The 24817-nt window shown below is 38.9% G+C and overlaps 1 long non-coding RNA gene across 1 annotated transcript in view; it reads right to left on the reverse strand.

Annotated features, from left to right (window-relative positions):
• The window catches only part of LOC307028177, a 19975-nt gene extending 3166 nt beyond the window's left edge, over positions 1-16809 (reverse strand). The window contains exons 1-2 of the long non-coding RNA XR_013804867.1: positions 16602-16809; positions 11095-11160 (exon numbers count right to left, since the gene is read on the reverse strand). This is a non-coding gene — a long non-coding RNA (uncharacterized lncRNA). The remainder of the gene's footprint in view (positions 1-11094; positions 11161-16601) is intronic.
• Positions 16810-24817: the final 8008 nt, after the last annotated feature.

Here is a 24817-nt window from a genome sequence, read left to right on the forward strand (position 1 = left end):
CATTCCAGTGACTGCTGCTGTTAGCTTTCTGCTCTGCTAGCAGCTCTGTGATGCTACAGGGGCTCAGCCTGCTCAACTCATCCGGGAAACATAACTTGAACTCGGCCGTGTTTGTTGTGCTGGTGCCTTGTGGACTATTCTTCATTCTTATATCGGACTATTATGACTCGCTCTGCGGTTAAAACAGACTGTGTATGAATGCAGTTTCATGGTAAGTGAAATTTGAGTACTTTATTTATGTGTTTCTTATGTTTTGAGTCAGCTAACGTTAATGAATGTTAAGGCTTGGGTTAGCATGTAAGCAAGTGGTAGCTACATCTGTGCTAACGATGCTAATCGTAGCCTCCAAGTTAAAAAGCATACCTGCCAACCCTACCGATTTGGGCGGTAGTCTACCGCTTTTGACATGTTTCTACCGCCTACCGACTTAGCTGGCTTTCCCTACCGATTTTCAATCTTCCCAAACTATAGCAAATAAAAATGACACTCCATAGACACTGGACTCGACTTTTGGCGGCCACCGTTTGCAGTGTGTCTGTGATCGCATCATACAAACAGTCCTCTGTGTTTCTGAAAGAGAAACAACTTGCAGACCGGGGGTAAAACTGCGGGAAAGGCACTGGAGGCAGCGTTACCCACGACAAGGCATTTGAGTCCTGCAGGATTTCCCCGTTAATATCAGTGTCTGGAAAACACATGTTGGCGACTGAAAGACATCCAGTATTTGGTCTTTTCCGGAAGCATCCTACAGTGTCAACTGAAAGAGAACCACAAACACACACAAAATATAATACAATTTTTAGATTTGGGGATATTTATCAAACCAAACATGTTGTTAATATCTCTGTTTAGTGAACTACAGCAATCTGAAAGCCTGTACATTATTTATATCACACTTTATCAGTAAAAAAATGCAGAAAATGACTTTTTTTAATGCAGTATTTTCTGATATATCGCGCAACACAAAGATATTTCGCTCTGTGCAAACCTTTGACTCTAATATGTCAACAACATGAAACAAGAATATGAACCTGGCTTTATCCAATGTTCACACAATATTTCTACATCCTACACTGTCTCAACTGAAAGAGGACCAGAAACACATTACAAATATAATAAAATGTGGAGACTTTGGTATATTTATCTCCCATTCTTTTACTTTTCGGGCATTTTACAGACCAGACATGTCGTTGATGTCACTGTTTACCAAACTACCACTTTTTCAGAAAAATGCATAAAATTATGCAATATTAAATACATGGTTTATACATGTAATTACTGGGGTTCCATTTCTTCTGATTACCTAGTTTGGGCGTGCACATTTGCCGCGTGCAAACCATAGCAAACCTACCTCTTTTGGATTTGGAAAGGTTGGCATGTATGAAAAAGTAATAGAGGAGTGTTAAGCATTAAGTGGGATAATATTGTAGAACAAACGGCGTCTGTTTGAGGTTGGTAAAATAAGGTCATCCTTGTAAATTAAAGAGATATTTTATTAGGTATAACTTTATGCATTGCTAAGGTTAATTTAAATTCGCTATGATCGATTATGTAGAGTCTAGAGAAGCTAACGTCAAATTAGCGTTGAAGAGCGGCGTAGTGTATGTGAAATCAACCTCACTATAGGACGTTTGTATATTACAAATAATAATGTCATATTTCAAGATGATTACTTAGATATTACAATATGGTTGGTTGAGCTGAGTTCATTATTGAGCTTACACGTTAACGTCACAGTCATATCTGAAGAACGAACCCAAACCTTGTTCTTTTTATTAATTGTATTACCAAATTGGTATCAAATAAATAGTAAGCATTGGTAATACCAATGCTGATAAAGTAAAATATTTTTATTTGATTATTTGTGTCTGGGAGAAGGTACCCAGTTCCTATGTTCGGCAGTTATTGAAATGGCTTTCTTGTACAAGAGAATAACACAAAATAAAAATAATCAATATGGACCATTACTGTATAATTATCCTAAATTATATTATACAATGCACCTAATAAACAAGTATGGCATTTTGAAACAACCATTTTTACTGTAATGTGTGTGCATTTTGTTGTTAACTAAGATGATGTTAGTTGTTGTTAGTATGCACGTGGACGCTTTGGACATACAGTACCTGGAGAAGGAAGAAATGGGTCTTCGGAATGATGGGAGCTAAAGACAAAAGGCGGAGACTAGTGTTGAAACTATTGGAGAAACGATCAAGATGACACCTTGTCCCTCTGATTAGACGGCATGTTAAGTCAGGAAGTAGCATTGTTAGTGATGGAGGGCATACAGGAGAGTGCTGAGTAACATGGGGTAATTGTCCGACCGGCCCACTTCAGTCCGCCCTTGGTCATATCCAACATAATTAAAGAGCTTGGTCGGCCGTCAAAGGACATGTCCGTAGGCTGAGAGGAAACCGTACAGAGAGTTTGTTGGAGGAACACCTCAAGGTTCTTGAATGGTCATCTGCTTGGACGCTTGTTCAAGGATATACGCAAAGCCTTTCCAGTCTGAGTACCATTATGTCTTACCAAGTCTTTAATTTATGTCTGAAAAAAGCTTTTACGTTTAAATGTGTGTATCAGTCATACTAAATATTCATTATTTTGAGTCCTGATTTTCTTCATGTGTGAATAAAAGGTTTTGCTTGGTCCTGTTGCATCTTACTTTGCATTTCATGTGAAAAATGTGTATTAGGTAAGTGTGAATGTTATAACTCATTCATAAATGGACATGTGTATTAAACTTAAAAACAACGCACCCTTTCACTAGTTATAAATGTTAGTGACTCATCAATAGGTGGTGATGTGTTTCACACTTTACAATAAGGCTCCCTTTTGAACCAATTATAAATGGTAGTAACTCATTAATAAATGGTGATGTGTTTCACACTTTATACTAAGACCCCGTTTACACGAGGACGATACGTTGTATCCGCATAGTTTATCTTCCCTTTCGTACTAGGCCGTAACAAAACGATAGAAACGGACCCCGCCAACGATAACGGGTCCCAAGGTGGATAGATCTGCAAACGGAACGCTCTGGGGGGTCAAACGGCTCCGTGTAATCGCCTTGTCGATCATTTTCTGATAACGATGAAATAGCCCCGCCTCCGTCTCCTCACATCTCCCTCGCCCCACGCCTCCTGCTCAGAGATCAGCTGCTGGGCCAACCCACTCTCTTCAGTCTGCGTAGAAATTACACGACTTTACACATAGGAAATGCGTGCAATACATACGCAGAAGTCCTATTTTGCGTGCATATGATACGCTAACCATTCCCATTAAGTTCTGAGGCTGAGTTTTGCATGCATATGATACGCCACGTTTTGTCCGTCGGGTCTTGGTAGACCGGAAGCTGTGCGGTTCATAAAAACATGTTCTTACTCAATATCAAGCCACGATTATTGCTTTTATTTTAAATCGTATAATGTCTGACTTTTGTTGTCATCTGTGAGGAAAATAAATGGGGCACGGAGCCTCAGAATAATGAAATCTGTATTTTTTAAAATCTTGTTTTCCTTCTAATTTGTTATTCTTTTCTAAATAACACACTGTTATTTACTCAACAATAACACACATTTATCCTTGTTTTTATTTATTTGTTTAATTCTATAATCTCAGGCTTTTTAGACGTTTGTCAGGAACTGAATTTCAAAATAAAGTCACCGGAAACAGACGTAGGCCTATAAGGGACATTTCGAGCATCATCGCGATACACCTATGCGATACACAACACAAACCAAACCCACTGAACCGATTACCCAAGATCCTCAGCTAGAAGCTTGGTGATTGGATTGTTTAGCCGCAATGCACGTTGGGATATGGTGTTTATGCGATATGAAATCCGAAAAACATTTAAAAAAAGAAAATAATACTTTATTCCGAGTTTGCTTGCTTTTCTCTTTGAAAGTCATGATGAGAAGACTACTAGACAAACAGGAAGAACAGCCACGGAAACTGAATATGTGACGTGGACCATAAATATATCAGCAATTAAACAACATCTTCCATTTCTTTTCACAAAATACGTCTCCCTGCAGTATCAACCTTAATTCGGCTGACTTTTATATTTGATCCAATTGGTATATAGGTTATATTTACACCAACGGTGCACAGCTGATAGAAAAGGACTTGTAGTTTTTAAAGATATTACTGATATTCTTTGAATATAAGAATGCAAATACTGAGTTGAGAGAATAGTCAGGGGATTTGGGTGATGGGAGATACATCTATGGAATCACAATTTCAATAGCTTACCATTAAATGATGGATATACCTTTCTGTCTGTGATGTTTTACAAATCAGATATTAATGTTAGAAGTAAAACATGAGAAATAGTATAGCAATATCCTGTAAAATTATGTAAAAACATGAATAAAACTACACATCTTGAGAAGTTATACATACATACTGTAAGTGTCCTACACTAATACAAAGTTATTATTAGTATGCTGTGTGTACATTGTGTGCACCGCCTAGTGGTTAAAGCGCGTTATTGAATTATTTTTGTTGAATAATGTTATTTGATGAACAAAATATTAAGAGTACATACTTTCATAGGGGGAAAGTAGAAGGTCAATGATAGAAATATAGAATATAAAGAATCAAGAAGATACTGTAAGTGATCTCTACAATAAAAAAGTTTAGTGGACAAAGATATTAATATGAGGATGTGCAAAACAGACAATCTAATTAACCTTTATTAACACATTAAATAGTACTTTAGGTTAAGGTCTTCTTTCAAATAAGAAAGCTTTGGGGGTATCTATCTACAGATAAATATTAAGCCTGACAAAGTACTTAACGTCTAATATATTGCTTTCCTGCAATGTTAACTATGTTGAAGCACTTATTTTAACTGATATTATACACATTAATGATACTCTTATGTATGTAGATAGTATAAGAAATGTGCAGAAAATGACAGTTTAATGGTGGAGGTATTCACATATTGATAGATGTCTTGTAATGCACTGTTGAGGAACCTGCGACCCAAGTTTTTCATTCATTGCATAACTACACCGTATAGTTGTGTATATGATTTGTCAATAAACCTTAGAAAATCTTGAAATCTTGAAAGGGATTTGCAAAATAGTCATCATATACAGTTTTTAATTAACTATTAGTAGTAGAGTAATGAATGTACTTTATAGAGATCTGCAGATAAATGTTTAGTCTTCTCAAGCACCAACTATCAAATATCTCTCCCGATTGTTGGCACTTGACAATCACCTTCCCTAAATTTTACTCAGGTGTAACTAAAGTCTGATTTAAGGGTTGTTTATATTTCACATTATAAAACGGACAAGTCAAATCAAGCAATCTGAGCAAGCCGTGATATACTGAGCATACATTACATTACATTACATTGCATTTAGCTGACGCTTTTATCCAAAGCGACTTACAATAAGTGCATTCGACCAGGAAGATACAACCTTTAAGAAAACAGAATCATATAAGTACATCAGGTTTCATAGAGCCAAACATTTCAAGTGCTACTCAACTGGCATTTAGAAAGCCAGCCCTTTATTAGTATATAAGTGCTTTGTTAGTAATTCCATAATAGTATACTTACTTTTCACAACAAGTTCACAACAAGTCAGTATCCCTCCGCGTCTGAGAAAAACAGTATACCGTTGTGCAGTTTGCTTTTCATACTGGAACAAGAAAGCAGCGGAGAAGTAATGGGGCAGAAGCCCTCCTTTTTGACGCAGCGGCCCAGACATAGACATCAAACGCCAAAACATATTCAGTGTGCAGTTCCTTTGGCATTAGGGCAGGGATATCTAGATACTTTTGAAGGTTTAACATAATGAATTGTGCTACTTTTAAAGCAAGCAACGATGTTTTCAAATCTGTAATCAAAGAGGTCCGCAAAAACGCAATCGACCAATCAGATTGCTTGATTTGACTTTTCAGTTTTATAAATATATTTAAATTTCTTCCGTTACGAAACAAACTTACAAAGCTTAAAATGGAAACATTTAAGATTAACTTCGACCTCCGGGGGGGGTCTTACTATAGTATCGAGGAGTGGATTGAGCAGTGCCTATCTCCAGAAAAAAAAGCACCTAAACTACGACATGCAGAGCTACGTGAAGAGCAGGTAGACCAAGTGGAAAAGTACCACCATTCAAAAGCTTTCTGATGCGGGTCTTGAAACAAAGCAGATCAATTATGACCGTTAGTGGCCACAGGTGCGAAAGCTCTCTCCAGAGCTACTGGAAGCCCAATCTCGGGGACCGGAGAAAGTGGAGCAATATTCTCGCCACGCCAAGCAACAGCCTCGAACAACCTCAACCTATACAAGTGACCACGTAAGCCATGCTACTGATGCTGGACAGTTTTTCAGTGGAAGCACAATAAACAGCAACATACACATTAATGTAAATAAACAGCCAAATAATGGATCAACGCTCTCTGTCTAATATGTTCGCTTGCTGTTAGTGTTGTTGCATAGCAACCACCTTGCACTATGTTTTGTGCAGAAGGCAACGGAGGGACTATTTTATTTTGAACATCATTATTTACTAATAAAAACTATTTACATTAGAGTATGTATTTTTCTTTCATATTGCCACACTTGGTAACCGTTTTATAAAAGCAATAGCTCACTTCAGGCCGTGATATATGCTCATTATATCACAGCTAAGGGGGTTGTCGACCCTCCGCTTCGCGTCGGGCCGAACCACGCCCCTTAGCTGTGATATAATGAGCACGGCCTGTCGTGAGCTATTGCTTAATCATTAATCAGAATCTGCAAAGTAACTAAAATAAATGTAGTGGAGTAAAAATACCAGGTTAACCTCTGAATTGTAGTGGAGTAGAATTACAAAGTAACAATGAGCTCACATGTGGGTATATATTAATGCTGCCCATTATGGATACAAGCGATTTTCACCCATTTAGTAATTACATGTTTTAAATTTGCACACACCAATGTATTTCCTATCGCCTAAACCTCCAGGGCTGTACACAGTTTAATACTGTCAACTTCTAATTTTGGGAAAAACGTCTTTTAAAACTACAATTCCCAGTAGAGACGTGCCAGAGAACATGTTGCAAAACATAATAGCCAGCATGGCTCTGGCCAGCATGTGTAGTTCTGGGGGGGCGTTCGAGTCCAGTTTTGAATAGTCTGCCGTGGTTTCGTTCCATTTCAAAGAGCTTGCCGCTCGGCGTAACGTTGGCGCACTGCCACTCCAACATCCAATCCAAGAGCTTGAAAATTAATCATGGGGTTTGTCAACGGGACTGTAGTCCTAAACGATAGCTGGGGATTATGGGTAGTGTAGTGTCTTCGGCCATCCTAAACTCAGATTTTTTTTCCGGATATCATATGCATTAACAACATATCCCAACGTGCATTGCGGCTAAAACATCCTGAGCTTCAAGCTGAGGATCTTGGGTAATCAGTTTACCGTCTACGTCTGTTTCCGGTGCCCAAGATTATAGAATTAAACTAATAAATAAAAACAAGGATAATTTTGTGTTATTGTTGAGTAAATAACAGTGTGTTATTTAGAAAAGAATAACAAATTAGAAGGAAAAAAAGATTTTAAAAAATACAGATTTCAATTTTCTGAGGCTCTGAGCCCCATTTATTTTCCTCACGGACGGCAAACAAAGTCCGACATTATACGATTACAAATCAAATCAATAATCGTGGCTTGATATTGAGTAATAACAGGTTTTTATGGACCACACAGCTTCCGGTCTTCTCAGACCCGACCGTATCCATTTGCGTCTCATATGCACGCAAAACTCGGACTTTAGCGTATATATTGCACCCATTTTCCAATGTGTAAAGTCGTGTCATTTGTACGCAGACTGAAGAGAGTGGGTTGGATGGGCTGTCAGAAGAGGGGGAGGAAAAGAGAGGCTCCGTTCTGTATTCTTATATTATTATATAGAGTCGTTATCAATATGTTCTAAAGCTCAATAAATAACAAAGAAGACCTATGACCGGTACTTTTCAAATGTTGTCTGGAAGATTTAAACTTTAACGGACCTATTGACAGGCGAAAAAAAATGTTAACGGAAACTCTGCCACGTGGTTCCCCCAGGGTGTTTCAAGCCAGCAAAAGGAAAGCCGTAGGAAAGGCTTAAGGAAAAGGGATATAGGAAACCCTTGGAAGAAGCGGAGAGGTCGGTGTTTTTCATCTGCTGGTGGACTACCGGAGAGATTTACAGCAGGAGCACACGCCGCCGGCCCACCGCGGAGAATAAACAGAAGGTCAACCATGGCAACCATGCTCCGGGGTCTTCTTCGCTGCTTTTGGTGTATTTTGTGGCGGCAGCCAATTACCAATTATAAATGGTAGTAACTCATTAATAAATTGGAATGCGTTTTACACTTTACAACAAGGCTCCCTTTTGGCAGTTATAAATGTTAGTAACTCGTTCATAAATGGTCATAAGAGATGCCAAGAAGAAACATCAAGATGGATGGGGGGAGAATCAACTCAGTGAACAACAGATACCAAGGATGCTGGCTGATGAAGATGAAGTAAGCTAGGTAGCCAATATAAGGCTTAGCTGTACAGATAGGCTACATGTGGGCTCACTATTTGGCAAGCAACTGGTCACAGTTGCCCTGTTTATCTCATGTCTTATAAAAGCTTATTAATGATTTATAAAGTGTTCACAACCTAATTAATAAATGAATTACAAACTATTCGTAAATCCTTTATAAGGGTAGTCTTATTGTAAAGTGGTACCGGAAAATGTAATGCCTCTGGACTTGGCTTCAGATGCTTGAAAAATGGCACTACCATGATTTATATGCCAGCTGCCAGGAATTTAGGGCCTTCGGAAACTTTGAATTGGAAGACAGTAATGATACAGGCTCAATGTGGGGCGTGTAATGGATGAAAAACAGCCCCGTTTGCAGTAAGGTAGAGAAAATGCTGTGGTTGGCAGAAATAGCCTTGCTAGCAAACACTCAAAAAGGTTGGTCTACAAGCACTGAATCCATGGCCGGGGGCACACATGCTAGGAATAAAAGTTTTGTAGCCTGGAAGGTGTGCAGGAAGTAGGAACATCAATGAAGATGACCAGTTTATTTCCAAGACGGTACAAGATCGCCTCAGGATTAATTGGAAATATGAGAAACGGTTTGCTGGAGTATTATTTGGCATGAGTTCTGCAATATGATTCGGATCCCCAATCAATGGCCAATATGTTAGTTCTTGCCTTCACACCCGATAACAGAGCAGGTCCAGCATGACAGATTCTGAATGCTATGGACACATAGGACAGCATTTCCCTGGGGGTGGTCCTATGTTTCACTTGTGACATGTTAGGATGAGGCTCATTATGTATTTTCCTTGGAGTTTTAAATGAAAGAAGATGTTTCAGCTAAGGGTTCAATACTCCTAACGAGAGACTAGAAAAGAGGTTGTGTGAATGTTTGTCAATTGCATCATACTGACATGACTACTGAAAGAAGAAAGGAAAACGTTTTTTTTAAATTTTCCAAAAACAAAATGATGAGCTTAGGGATATCATGGCAAAATGTGATTAATTTAATGAGTCAAAGATGGACAGCCTCAGCTGATGGAGTAGAAACTGTAGCAGGAGGCATAGATTTGGGGATACATTAGATCGCAAAGAAATCTTCCTGACTGAACTTCTGCTACGTTTCATATCTACTTTAGAGCAGGTCTACTGTATGTAAGCCGTGTTCAACTGTGACAGCATCTGCAGGGTGTTGATTGTAGGCTAAAAGAGGCTTCGGGACCTGGCTTGCTCTCATGTGATTGGCTGTCGAGTCGGGGTCCAGTCGATGATCTGGATAGTGACAAAGCTCCAAATAGCAGCAAGGCAGCCACAATCATCTCCCTTGTTTACTCTTATTCTCCCACATTTCCTCATCCATCCTTCCTCTGCTCGCTTCTTACATTACTTCTCCTACGACGTCATTGGAGAAACACATCTCTTATATATTGTTCCATTACATTGTGGTTGTTTTACGTTTTCCTACACTTTTCATGACAACGCACACCATATTGATTTTCTACTGTGGTTCTTTCAAAGCCAATTCTGGCTTGAATTACATTGTTTACCCCAGTGGGAACTACATTTGTGAAGGGGACTCAATATATATTAGTTTTTTATTGAACGCAGGCTGCTGAAATGCTGACATTTCCATCAGCAGCAATGCCTTTTTGGTCTGAACAAAGCTCTTGCCGACATCATGTGAAGTCGGCATTCTATGACAGCTGCAGTAATTGTGGAAGTCAAGTTGTGATAAATCCATGAAGACTGGTTTTAAAGAACACTCCATTAGATGACATGTTTGAATCCAGTGATCAGTCATGGCTGGGTTGTACCACTAATTGTTTCATATTCAAACATCACAGGGATTTAACATCTGAGCAAACCTTCCAATAAGACTTTCCTGTAATCCATTGTGTGTGTGTGTGTGTGTGTGTGTGTGTGTGTGTGTGTGTGTGTGTGTGTGTGTGTGTGTGTGTGTGTGTGTGTGTGTGTGTGTGTGTGTGTGTGTGTGTGTGTGTGTGTGTGTGTGTGTGTGTGTGTGTGTGGACATGGGAACCAAAATCTGTTCATATACAGAAAGCTTGTCCCCACAAGTAATTACATTGGATTGAAAGACTAGGTTTTTTGTTCAGATTAGTTAAATTAGAGTCACACCTAATCCGCTGTACGTTACCTGTCAAGCATTAAATGATAGGGAGACAAAGTCAGAGGCTTACCAGTGAATGCATTAAAGTGTCTAACAACCTGAAGATCTAGGAGCTAGTTGCATCAGCTCTTTAGGTTCAAACTGAGCCTTGTAGTAACATTATGGTTTTCTGTATGGAGACTTTGCATCAATAAATTAAAACAGGCTGCACAACAACATCTAGTTCTTATACTGCCAAAAGTTCTCACTCAAGATTAAACCAAGTCCCAAACCAAATGACAAAACTAGCTTATATTAGCTAAGAGTATGCGAGTGAGTAAAAGAGATAATGAAATATCGTAACACATTTAAACAGAAACACTTCACTTTTCTTTCTTTACAAAATGGGAACAATTAAGTGAATCTAGTTATAAAGAACATTGATAACTTAGAAGGGATATACTAACCAAAATCTTAGTGTTTGATACAGGAAGAGCTGGTAAATCCTAATTCAGAAATGGCCCTCCGGAGACCTAAATGGAATAAAAAAGGAGATGTGATTATTGACATAATGTTTCACATTTTGATCAGCTCTAGTATAACATGTTCCTTAAGGTCAAGTACAGGTTTACCTGTCACTGTCCATCTTTGCCCAAGAGGGAATATTGCAGGTCATCACAAAGTCACAGATTTAAACTTGAACTTGCTTTTTATGCTAGATGTGTTGGAGCTGTGTTGGAGCTGGTAAAGTTGCTGTTTGTTCACATGCTAAAGACCTAACCTGCATAATCTATTGTTTGCTACTGAATAAACCAGAAGTTTAGATCGAAATTATATCGACATTATACCAACATTTAAGGCTACCTCTTTGCAATGGTAACATATCCCACATTGTTCCACAGAAACACAATGTACGTCCTGCATCTGTTCATCCTAGGGTGGGGTTTCTTGCCAAGTCCAGGAAATGAATGTAAAGAAACCAGTCAGTTGTCAGTTCAAGAAACAAATGTACTCTTGTAATAAGACAATTCATTAGATTTTCTTGACTAAATCATTTCCTTTTTTAATAATGTTTGACTTTAATGCAACGCTGACATGATGCAGCATTATTAAAGAGGACCAGCAGCAACTCATTATTCATTGTAGTCATTGCAGTGTTGCTTTCTTTAGAAATAACGGCTGCGATGATGTGATATTGACTCTGAAATCCATTTCAATTCTTGTGTGAGCGTGTTTCAGGCTTTATTGACCTTCTAATCATGCAGCTCATGGCAGCTTCATCAGCTTCAGCACAGCCTTGTCTTTAAAAGCAAACTATTACATTAGCTTTTCAGGGAGGGTTTCTCCATACACCATTACCACAAAAATAATAACCTCTTTCCAGAAAACACTCAAAAGCAGGGATGGAGTTTCAAGTATTTGTTTTTCTACAACAAGGAAAAACTTAAAAGCAGCTTTCAAACACAGCGCTGAAGATTGTAAGGACTTTGCAATCATTTCTTAGTGTGATATATAAACCATTTTATTGGGCAGGCACACCATTTCCCACGGAGTCAGTGTACATTGCTTTCTAGATATTTTTTATGTCAGTGAAATCATAATCACCTGAATTATTCCCCATTCACCACGTTTTAAAGAGCTTCAGTTGACAGTTAGTACATTTTGTAACATGCACTCTGTAAGCATATTTCAGCTTTTATTTTAATGCCCTTGAGCCTGAGTAAAGACGCCATTAGCTGTCATTTTTTAAATCCACCTCGACATCGCAAATCACATTATTTAATGCATATCAGCCTGTTAGCTTAGAGATGGCCATCAATAATGTATGGCATGTGTGAGTAGAAATGTATCCCAATCATTCAGCACAATATTTAATAGAAAGTTGCATATTTAACTAACAGCTTGTCTCGGCACACATGAGCCATGTCTGTTTGCTGTTTATATCGGATGTCATGCATGTTCGGTTACTACTGTTCTCATATTTTCTTGCATCTATGCCACAATGTTAAGCTTAACCAAGCCTCTTTTTATGGCTGTATATGCTAGAGGGGCTAACCATACATTTTCTCACATACTGAATAGGCTGTCAAGACAAGCGATATACAGTGGAAATGGTTTTAAAGACCTACATCACCTGATTCTATATGCTTCTGTCTGTGTGTAACCTTTGGACATTTTCTCCTGCAACAGTATTTCTATTTTCAAGTTGACTTCAGCAGACCCACTGGCTCTTTTCTTCCTTTAATAGTTTGCTGCACCACATTTTCCAGACCTGTCACGACAACTCAAGTGTATATGGACATCTATTTTTCATCAACTGTTGAAAAGGTCTTGGCAATGATTGTGCCCAGAGCTCTTTGTGTTGAGCTCTGACAGGTGGTTTCAGTGGCCATGGAGACACCTCAAGACCTGGCTCACACTGGCATCACAGATATTTACTTATCGAAAGGCTTTATGCCGCCATCATCAACATCAACATACAGTATCTTGCTCCCCTGAGAACTGACTGACACCAAGAAGCTGTTAGTGACTCAAAAGTTTCACAGTGGATGGGGAAAAAAATCGATTGTGTCCAAAGCAGAACAATAAAGAACTGGCTGCTGCAAAAATCTAAAGTATCTATCTTATTTTGCTCACTATAAAACAAATTAATAAATAAAAAACATTACATCTTTCCAGTACTCTTGACTGAGCAAAGATACACTGATGAGACGCATTCGCTTCAGACCTGACTGTAGAAATCAGTGTTGACAGTTCGGAACTGCCTGCCAAGTAGTAGTGTCCTGCCTGCCTGTGTGTCGCACTCCTGTGCCCCAGCTGTCAGCTGCACTCAGTCACTGTACCAGTTAGTAAGCACCTTTGGCTAAGCCATCCTTAATCACTACATACAGCATGTCCTCTTCTGATCATCCTCTCAGATTATCGTTTCCACACTTTACTCGCTTCAGAAGTCATGCATAATGAGACTTTTGACAACTTTGTAACATATAAAATCATTCCTTGAAAGGAGATTATAGAAGGCTGAACACAGGAACACTGAGTTCATTAACTATGGGTCAACTGTGGATATAGTATGAATATGAATCTGATTTGCCAGCTGAGCAGTGTCCCGTGTTTCAGATATGAAGCTATACTTTAGGAATTCATGCCCACTGGTGCACCTCCTGCTTCTGTCACAGCACATGAAAGTAAGCCTGAGTGCTATATGATAAAACCTCTACAGGGTCATGACTTATTGAGCTTCCTCAAATTGCTTCTCATAATGCTGCAAGCTCTTCCTCCCTCAGGCTTGGCTCCATTATCGCCTGGCGCTGTCTGCAGGTGCTCTTTGGTCACATCACTGACTTCATCCATTTAGGCTATGCTTCAGCCTAGCTCCAGAGAAAACAACTATACGGCATGCTGCTGATGATCTACAAACTGGCAAATCAACCATGGGAACACGAACACTGTCACAATAATATACTGTGTAATGCAAGTAATAAAGCTGAATTCTGTGATGTCCAATGCTATATAGGCACGAATCAAAAAACAATATCAATCAACTAACCAAACTTTCTTAATATCAACTCTGCCTTTGTGGATGAGAAAAAGGACTAACCTGTGTCATATTATATAAAGACAGAATACTTAATGCAGAGACATGTTGAGCAAAGATAAGCAGCTGAATTGACTGAACAGATCTATCAAAAAGCAGACGAGATACAGGGAGACAGAGAGAGAAAAGTTAAGATAAGAAACTTATATCAAATGAGTCGGAAAAGGAGCTGAATTATTAAAATGTTACTCTGTGACAATGATGTTATCTAAGTGCAGAAAAAGAGTTGCAATCACTCAGTGTCAGAATCATCCACTCCACTTCACAGGCTGTGTGTGACTTCACAGCTACTGAACAGGATGACATTCGAAAATGTCACTAATATAACACAGACGGTCGCAGTTACAGTCGATATTTGGGCAGCGGCCATATAAGCCGGCTATTATTTACAGTATCCATTCATGCTAAATCTGTGGTTGTGTAATTTCTCAACTCTACGTGCCAAAATAACAGTGAATAATATAGGAAATATATTTTGGTGACAACTACAGTACAAGCACCCCGATAAAATCCATCTTTCAGGGTTCTTTTGTTATCTCTACTGTATGGTGTGTGTGCGCAATAAGGTCAGCATCACAGGTGCAGAAGTGTTGCAGCATAGTGTTTGAAATAACATCCCAGCCTAGCAGAGCCACACCTTACGACACAACAGCTGTCTCAAAGAATCAGCATCCGGCCCACCACACTGCAGGAGCTGCTTCAAAAGACCTCGGCTGTTCTGTTGTCCTCGCTGCCTATGCTTACAAATTAAAGGTCAGCTGTGTCACATGACCAATAAAGTCCTGCCTGTTGGAGTGCGTCAGGTTGCATTAGCTCAGGTTAGCAGTCCCATGGCCTCACAAAGTTGATTTTCCCGGCTTATTCAAGGTAAAAATGTTATTTTAAAATACTATCAGTAGTTTAACACACCCAAATTATTTCCTTTCTATAGCGGTGCCACGAATGACACCAGTGCCCCTTAAACATCGTCTGAAATCCAACATAACATTTTAATCAATCATCACAAACATGGCATTTAGCTTTTAAGTACCTCTTATTAAATGTACTAAATGAGCTGCACACTGCAGCACCTCTGAAGCACCAGTCATCCAATCAAGCATGTATATGCAGATATGATTAGCCTATTCATTCCTATATGTGACCTCATCCCATTTACATTCAGACTGAGCTGGAGAAGCACTCATTTAAATCAAACAAAGACTGGTGTAATATTGTGGATTACACACACAGCTGCTCGATCCGCCACATAAAAGGTTGGACCTCAGGGCTTTGCACCTGGCTAGTGTCGGAGATGCTTTGATCTATTTCTCTGCTTGTTTCCCCCCGCTTTGTAACCATTAAACAGCTCTCTGGAGAGGAAATTGATTGTGATTAGAAAAAAGGAAAGAGCGCCTTTGTGTCCAAAAAGACTCCTAGCTGTGTGGGTGGCTTTTTCAGTTTAGAGACCAGCCGTGGCTGTGATCCGATGAAAACATCAACATTAAGCAAGCTAAATCCAAGAATCTATTTAAAGCGTAAAAGTGGACTCTCGCAGTTTTTTAGGAATATCTCCATTCAGGTTCAGTCAGAAGTAAAGATGTACATAAGGTGTGGGAATAAAGATGTTCAGAGTGCTAACAGCCTGAAACGTCACTGCTGCTGTGAGGTGTGAGAGCGTCTTGTGGCTGTCATTAATCTGAGTCCTGTAGTCGCAGCCTATCTCAGCAGCTGCAGCTGGTGTGCACCATTTTAGCCTGACTCTCTGACACTGACACTGCCTCCGACCTCCACCCCTTCACCACTTGCAGACCTGATTACATCCCTTGACAACGCCTCAGGGCTTCACCTGACTGATGGTGCCTTTCACTACACCTCTCATCACACATTCACCTGTCAATGGGACTTGCTCTGGTGCCTGACACAGAGCATCTGTCCCGTCTGTGTCCTCTTCAAACCCGTTAAAGTCATAGCTGCTGAAGTTTTATTAGCTTGTTGCCAACCTAAAATGACATTGCTTGGCTCAGTTCAATGTCGTTAAATTATCATGTCTGTACAGTAAATGTGAATCTACAGCCAGGAGATGGTTGAAGCTAAATGCAACACATTGAGCATCAGTCCAGTCAAAACACAATGAAAAAACAAACAATATTGCAAACTTTTTTTTTTTTAAAGAAAATGATAGATGTAAAGACATTGAATAATAGCACTGTGATACACTGCATCCTAACCTTCAGTAGTTCTGCTTCAGTTCACCAGCAGTAAAACATGCCAATTATTAACACCACACATTTGATTTAGATGGTAAACTCTTATTTGGTTGTAATCTGACATTACTTAGTTTATTTTCAAACATTTTAGCACAGCTAACACAAGTATTTGTTTGTATTAATGACTTACTTTGTCTTTGAGTTACTGTGGCCGTTGGGGGAGGTTACTTCCTGGTTCAGAAAAAGGCGTGGCTGAGCGCCAATACTGCAAGCAGCCAATTGGAACAGATTGGGACAAATCAACTGCTTCCATGTTAAAGGGGAGATTTGGGGTTTTTCAGTGTCCTTTGTGTATTCTGTTCATATTAATTACGCCATGGTTTCCACTTGGTTTGGCCAAGCCAATACGTTCCTTGGTTTGTCAGGTCAGTTTATTGAGTTAACACCTGATGTAATGTTTAATTTAGGTATTTTCTGTTGACCTCTTTTATAGGCCTAGTTATTAGAGATTTATGGTTTATAATGTTTTCTTTTGATTTTTGGTTAAATAAAAAACCCAGTTTATTTGAACTACTCCTGTGTCCTGTTGTCTTACTGCTTGGTCCCTGACAAGCACACAATAGTTGATTTTGACAACTGCCATTTGTATTATTGAACTAATGAAAAACATCTGGTTGATCCTGAGATCATATTCCTTGTATAGGTTTAAATGTGTAATTTTATCATAAGAGTTGTATAGTTCTTATTCTTTATTGATTTTTTATTAGAATGTTACTGTGTCGACTGCCTCTGAATTGTGTTTCTAAATGCATTTCTATGCATATTTATTTAGTTATTGTTTATAATGTCATTATATGTTGTATGTCAAGTTGGACCTAAATGGCATCAGCCAATGGGGATCCTAGAAATGAAATTATTATGTAGTTTATTCTCTACCTAAGACATCAATTGCATGCCTGTCCATCCTCTGTTGCTCTGCAGGTCACATACATTTTTCCCCCATTAAAGGTTTTTTTGTGGGAGCTTTTCTCTATCTGGAGCAAAGTAAGAACAGATGGTGTTGTATGCTGTACATGCTTTGATCTATTTCTCAGCTTGTTGTGCCTGCTTTGTAACCATTTAATAGATTGAATTGATTTGTGATTAAAAAAGGAAAGAGGAGAAAGCGTCTTTGTGTCCAAACAGACTCCCAGTTGTGTGGATGTTTTTTCCGTGTAGAGGGTAGCTGTGGCTCTGACAGGCGTTGACGTCAACAGCTGAATCTCAAAGTGTAGTTTCAGTGTGGAAGTGGTGCCACAAGCATTTTCACATTGTTTTGGTTCAAATCACATTCATGCTTTGAATGTGAGGGAGCTTTAATGCGGACTTAATCACAAAATAGAAATAAAAGTGTGTAGAGTGCTGACAGCCTGCTGATGTGAGGCGTGAGGGGTCTGAGAACAGTGGGTGTCCTATACTGTTCAGATTGTAAAACACCTTCAGAAAAATGTGTGATTTAGGACATTTGGCTAAATACATCAAATTGACATGACTGGATTTATCTATACTTACTCACAAAATTCAAGTTTGTAACAAAAGTGTTCCTTTAACCAACAAATCGGAAAATGTTAAACTCATTGTCTGTTCTCATTGCTTGTTTCTTGATTCAAACAGTTGTCACATTACTCCAACCAAGCCCTGTCCCATAGTTTACATTTATATGAGACAGAATCAAAATCAATGTGTATGAGTTCATGGAATTTTCCACTGCTGTGAACAGCATCCTGCAGCTTGTCACGTGTTTTGCTCAACTGAGAGCAGACGGTAACAATTCACAGAATGACTGTCCAATATGCTAGATTTATAACAGCCCAGACATCTGTAGCTCTTACAACGGCAAAATCAACCATGAATCAGCATTCAGCAGAGTGAACCTGGCAGGTAAAAACACTCCTACATGAAGTCCCCTCAGCTGACAGCGGGTCCCTGTCGTGGCGACCCCAGGGCACATCAGAGCGCCCCAAAACAGGCAGCCTCTGAGGGGGGCCTCTTCGTCATATGTCAGACATGCACATTACTTTGTCTGGGTATTTGAGAGATAATTTGGAGAGGCAAATTGGTTTCCAAAGGTTTTCTCTAAAAATAGCACAGTCGATGGGGTGCCCTGCCACATCAGGTTATTTTTACACACCAGATGTGATGCACAGGGAGTGTCATGGCACAAAATTGATGAAATGGGCTGAAATCATTGCCACCTCCTTTCATCTTCGCAATCTCAAAATGATATCAGTACAAATCAGTGGCTACGGCGAAAGGACTATAAATGCTGTTTTTTACTCAGGCATGACGTTATTATATATGTGTCTTTAGGATGAATGCCCCCTGACAGCTGAGTGACAGTCATCACCCATGAAGCCCTGAAGCAATGGGCATATAGGGGTCGCCCAAACTCCTAGCACTGTCAATACATGCAAAACATACAATAAATAAGTACACGCGCACAAATAAACTATCAGAAGAGGTGCTGGCTTTCACAAAAACTCCTGGGAGCGAATGACAAGCTGTCTCCGTTACAGGCTACCTCAGATGGTCAGCTGCTGCTGGATGAAAGCCTCGAAAACCAGAGGTGACATTTAGAAAATTGTTCATTTCATGATGGAAATGTAATCAGGATATGTCAGCTGCCAGATTCCTGTTGTAGAAAGGTTAACATTGGGGCTTGTTTAAGCAGTAAAACTCAAGAACTTTATGATGAATAATATCATAGCTGTCTTCCATTCCCTGCATCTATTTGTCCCTCTGGTTTGTCTTCCATCGTCTCCTCTGTACCTTCTGTAACTCCCTGTGAGTGTCACTCTCTCTGGGGTCCTCAGCGTCCCTCTGCTTGCTTTCAGCCTGCATTTTGACGACAGCAATGTCAAAACACATCAGCTGTATCCCGAGAAGTGCAGGTTTCAGAGCCACCAGGCTCTACCACCTGGCCCCGTGAATGCAAATGGAAAATCTCTCACGGGGATTACAGACACCCTCATCTTTCCCTAAAACCTCAACATTAAAGCTGCTCCCTCTCCCAACAGGATACATGCATTGTTTTTGTAATCAGTACCTGACAGACTGCTCCAGGCTAAGAGGAACACAAATTGAACTCTAATAATACCCATAAATGTGATAATGTGTTTACACAAGAATGATGGTTGTGTAGATAGCAAAGTACATAGCAACGAGACCCCCAGAGACAAGAGCATGAAGAGATGTAAAAGGAACTGCCAAAGCAAACAGGTAATGTGATTAACTTTGCCATTTACCAGCAGCAACGTTTTCTCATGAGAGGGATCCCTCCTCTGTTGCTCTCCCTGAGGTTTTTCCCATTTTCCCCTTTAAACTCTGGAAGTTTTTCCTTGTACGATGTGAGGGTCTAAGGAAAGAGGGTGTCGTATTGGCATACAGATATTCTGTACAAACTGTGAAGTCCACTGAGAAAAATGTAACATTTGTGTTATTGGGCTATATAAATAAACATTGATTGATTGATTGATTGTTGATTGATTGATGATCGACTGTGTCTAAACAATGCACCCCTGTTTGTTTGTTCAAACTTTTGGTAATCTGTCTGCAATCAAACATTCTCATTGTGGGTGAACAGAAATGCACATCGGGCACTTTCCAGTACAAGAGCAGTGTACGCTGCTGTCCAGTGTCTCAGTACAGGTAAGCCACATAATCCCCATTTTATTTTTGTGGCATCCAATTTCAGAGGCTCTTTTTTTTTTTGTGCGTACTATAGCCTAATGGAAATCTATAAGCAGAGAAGAAGACAACTGCTGCTTTAAACCATGTAAATAACATCATGTGGGTGAGTATAGAAACAGCTAATTGTGTTGTCGTCTAAAAAAAGCACATTGGCTGAACTGTGAAAACTGATACCTCATTACAGGTGCAGTGCTTGGGGGAGGGGTGCAGATTCTGAAGTGGCTTTATGAGTCACATTAAACAAATTAAAGTTCAACCTACATCATTTTTTAATATTGATAAGTGTACAGTTTAAGAAAAGCATACTAACGCTGTGCATTAATTTGTATTCTTAGGAATGGATCAACTACGTGTTATGTGATCGGAGTTGTTCATAGGGACATATAAATAACTATCATATAACTCCTCAGTTTCCCCCGGCTCAGTAGAGCATGTCAGTGTCGTGGTGTTCTCATCAACAACGTTTCCAGACACAGCAGGCTGCTGTTATTGCAGAAGCTCGGATAAACCTGCCGTGTATACCTGCCTAATATCAGACGGACATTAATAATAACTATAGCTAAAGAGACATATATTTCCCCAAGAAGTTAATGGAGACCGTAACAGGAGAAATGTTGACCTAAATACAGGAGATCGCCAGAAAGTAAAATTATAATGTGTACTGTAGACTAGATTAGGTTGGTCTTGATGACAACTCTACATTAAAGGTAACAATTTAAATGACATTTAGTTTTTTAATTATAAACTGTCATTTCAAAATCTTTCGAATTCAATATTTTTAACGTTCTGCCCAAAATGTTATATTCTTTGTACAATAATTGACAAACTCTGCTATAGCGATGACAGCACTATTTGCCTCCTCTAATGACAGCTACACCTCAAAACCAAATCTGTGGATAAATTGATTATCAGACAGATAAAACATCTCTTTCTATACGGGCTGAACAAAGATCCTAAAGACATGATCTCTTAACGTAGATACTATAATTAACTGTAATCAGTGTTCTCTGATTTCCTAGAGGGATGGGACCGTGACATGCTGTGTGAGTTTGACAACTGTCTCGCAGTATTAGCCTTTGAATGCAGACTCTGATTACTGGCAGGTTGGACAGATTCGACAGAAGGCAACTGACACTTTGAGATGAGCCAGGACAATGGAGCAGAGCTGAGAGCTGGATGATAAACATTCAACTGTGGCCTGTGTCTCTCTCTCAACACTAGTTTTCATCTGGTCGAAGCATCACATGCAGAGACAATAAATTACTGTTCAAAGGACTGTTCTTTCCTTTCCATTGCTTTATAACTGAATTAATGTCCCCAGTTTCTGACCTTTACTTCCATGTTCAGGTCTGGAGATAATAGGCATCACATCCTTCAAAGAATCTTATTATGGAAATGAGACTGTTAGTGGACTTTTGAGTGGGCTTGCAGATTTAATAAGTGACTCTAACAAGTAGCTGCTGCCACTCGAACAATTAAGCCACCATCACTGGTAACGCATGACATTTCAATCAGTCCTGAAAACAGACTTATGTTAATCTGTAACTCATAACTAACTTTGTTTATTTTAGTTCATTTTGAGTAAGTAAAAGTAAACACCTTTAACGCATCTCTCTGAGAAATGTATGTTGATATAAATACCCTTTTATAGGAAAGAATGTATATGTATAGTTTTATCTGGTTGTTTCTTAAGACATCAAAACCTATTTATGCTGTTTAGGATTTATCGGCAGCAACAGGTCAATGCTGTTCTTTAAATACTTTTCCATACGGAATGGAACATCTATGCTTGCCCTGAGGGTCACACAGGACAACTTTTCACAAAATATTGCAACATTTCACAAAATACAATAACATTTGAAAGGAAAAAAACACATTTTGCGCAAAGTGCAAGCTGGGAGGCCTCACCTCCGACATGACCCAAGAGGAAGCCGGTTTTGTCACCTTGATGTTTTAGTGAACGTTTGTTGCATCTTGGGATTAAGTCTGAGGCTGGTAATCGATTCCTGCCTCCCCTTCGAATGGACCAAGGAGTTGGTAATGGACGATGGACCCTAGATAGCACTGCTGCGAGGGAGTGTGACGGTGGAGTGAATGAATCACATTAGTGCTGTAAAGACCTTCAGAATCAACACTGTTGTAACACACCATTCCCAAACACAATGAGTCTTTATTTTCTAGCTTCTCACTTATTTTGCTGTTGTTGCTAATTATTCTTTGTTTTTAATGTAGCTGTTCCACAAAACACTAACTTTTCTTTTGATTGTTTTCATTAGCTTCTGCTTTCTTACTACCTGAAGGCATCTGTTGTTTTGAGCTTGTGTTTAATATCTCAGTGATATGGGACAGCTGGGTTCGGCTCTGTATAGCGCAGGAGGCTTTAATGCACATTCCCAAATAAATCCAGCACTGCTGCTTGGATACTCAGGGGAGCAGCGCAGGAGCAGAGCCTTCACCAATTGTTCACCTGAAACTGTCCTATAGCTTCTGACATAATAGTCTGTCACCTATGCTGCTGAAATGGTTTGCTAACTGCACTAAATGCAGCAAAATCGGCATAGGATTAACAAAAAAAAGCAGTTAGAATAGATTATTTACAAGTTCTAAGGGACTCTCTGTAACTGCTTTAAAGAGAGTGTTTTGTGAAATGAAAGCTATTTATTCTTTGGTAGATTCTCTGAGCGGTACAGCGCCCGCTAAAAGGCTATGGTTCCTAGTAAATATGCTTTTCAATGACTTGTATTGCCTTCTTCATCATTGAAGGTAACATCATTTTGTTTTAAAAGTCATATTTACAATATCACTAGTTATGTTTCTTTGTTTGTGACGGCCTGGCATAAATGACAAATTTGCATTGATAAAACCATGCTAGTTGGCATAGGTAATTTGGTTCAAGACTGAATGGCTTTGCTTGACTGCAGTTATGGCATATTTGACATAGACTGAGATGTTTTTTAGTCCACTTGTTTTCAGACTGCACTCAGTTTGTAATGGAGCTGACAAAAATGATATTTCAGTGCTGAGCTATCTCTCTCTTGTAGCCTCTGTATTGATTCATTCCCATGGCAGTAGTCTTTAACTCTGTACTGGAGCTGTGGAGAAAACACAGACATCCAGCAGTCCAACACAAAATATTGAAGGAAGAAAAATTACATCTTCTTGAAATGTCCATTTGTGTACCCTATTATTATTATTATTATTATTATTATTATTATTATTATTATTATTATTATTATTATTATTATTATTATTATTTGTTTACTTGTCAAAGCAGGAAAGCACTCAAGTAATACCAGGCCACTAACTGAGCATGCACAAAACCTAAAGTTGTTTGAATAATCTGATTTCTTTTTAAAGAGTTTAGGTGGAACCGAAAGGTATTGCAAAATGTGCCATTTTGCCTTACTGTAACTTAACGTGAACACCTTTAATTTGTATACTATCCGTCATATAATTTTGTAAACTGTCTGCTTCTCAGTCATCTTTAGTTTGGATGTTTGAGTATATCCTGTAGGCTCACCTATAATTGAATAGCTAATCTAAAGGGAGGTTACATGGGAAATTCTCATGTTTACAAAACCCACAAATGCAGTTTCAACACACTAATGTAACATTTCACAATTATTATAAATTGTATGTTAGTATGCAATGTTGAACCAACCCTAGGTTGTTGTAATGTAAACCTTTTAACAGCTACTTATGCACAAAGATCTTTGCTGAGCGTTGCTAAGTGTCAAAAAGCCAAATAACTTTGTACCATAATATATTTTCCTCCTCTCACTGAGCTGTTTACTGTCTTTATTCATGATGACATAATGGTGCCATCGGGTCGTTACTCTTTGGAAACTACCTATCAAGATGATACAGTACGTGTCACCTGGTGGAAGGTATACAAGATGTCAGCTTTGATACACATCCATAGCCAACTTTCCTAGATGTTTGAGGTAGGCCATTACATATACAAATTACATCGAAATAACGCAACAAAAAAAACGCTACAAATACAAAAAGCTGCAAGAAAATGCTGCAAATAAAGAAAAAAGCTGGAAGAAGCGAAAACACAACGAAAACCAGGGGACACTGAAAAGTAATGCTCGTGGGAGCGATTGCTTCTTTTTTTATTTTCCTGCAGCTTTTGTTTATTTGCAGCGTTTCTTAAATGCAACGCTTTTTGTAAGCGCTGCCTGTTTTCAAGTTGATATTCATTTGCATGTGTTTTTGGCACATTTGTTTTTTATATTTGCATAGTTTCTGAAGCTGCAGTGCATTTTTCTTCCAATGGAAATATTTTGGGCCATTTTAGCGCATTTGCACCGTAGCATTGTCATCTTGTAAGTAGTGACAGATCCTGCAAAGCGACAGAGATAGTGAAGACTCCAAACACAGCGTCACACACATTTGCAATCTAGGATTTGATATATTGAGACACTAAAAAGAAGAACCGAACAGAAATTAATACATTTATAAACTTAACTCCATTTTAGGACTATTTGCCTGCTGTGCAACATGGTTCATCTAATGTGTGAGTTAATCAATGTGATGCAATTGTACCATAAGAGAGATTTCCTTGTTTATCTTAATTGATTGTTTATAAAATCCAATATCCAATTAAATAAAAATCTCCATCAATGTTTTTTCCAGGCTTCCTCATTTAATTCAAAAAATCTCTGAAATATC

This window comes from Notothenia rossii (genome assembly GCF_949606895.1).
Source record: "Notothenia rossii genome assembly, chromosome: 2".
NCBI classification, from domain to species: domain Eukaryota; kingdom Metazoa; phylum Chordata; class Actinopteri; order Perciformes; family Nototheniidae; genus Notothenia; species Notothenia rossii.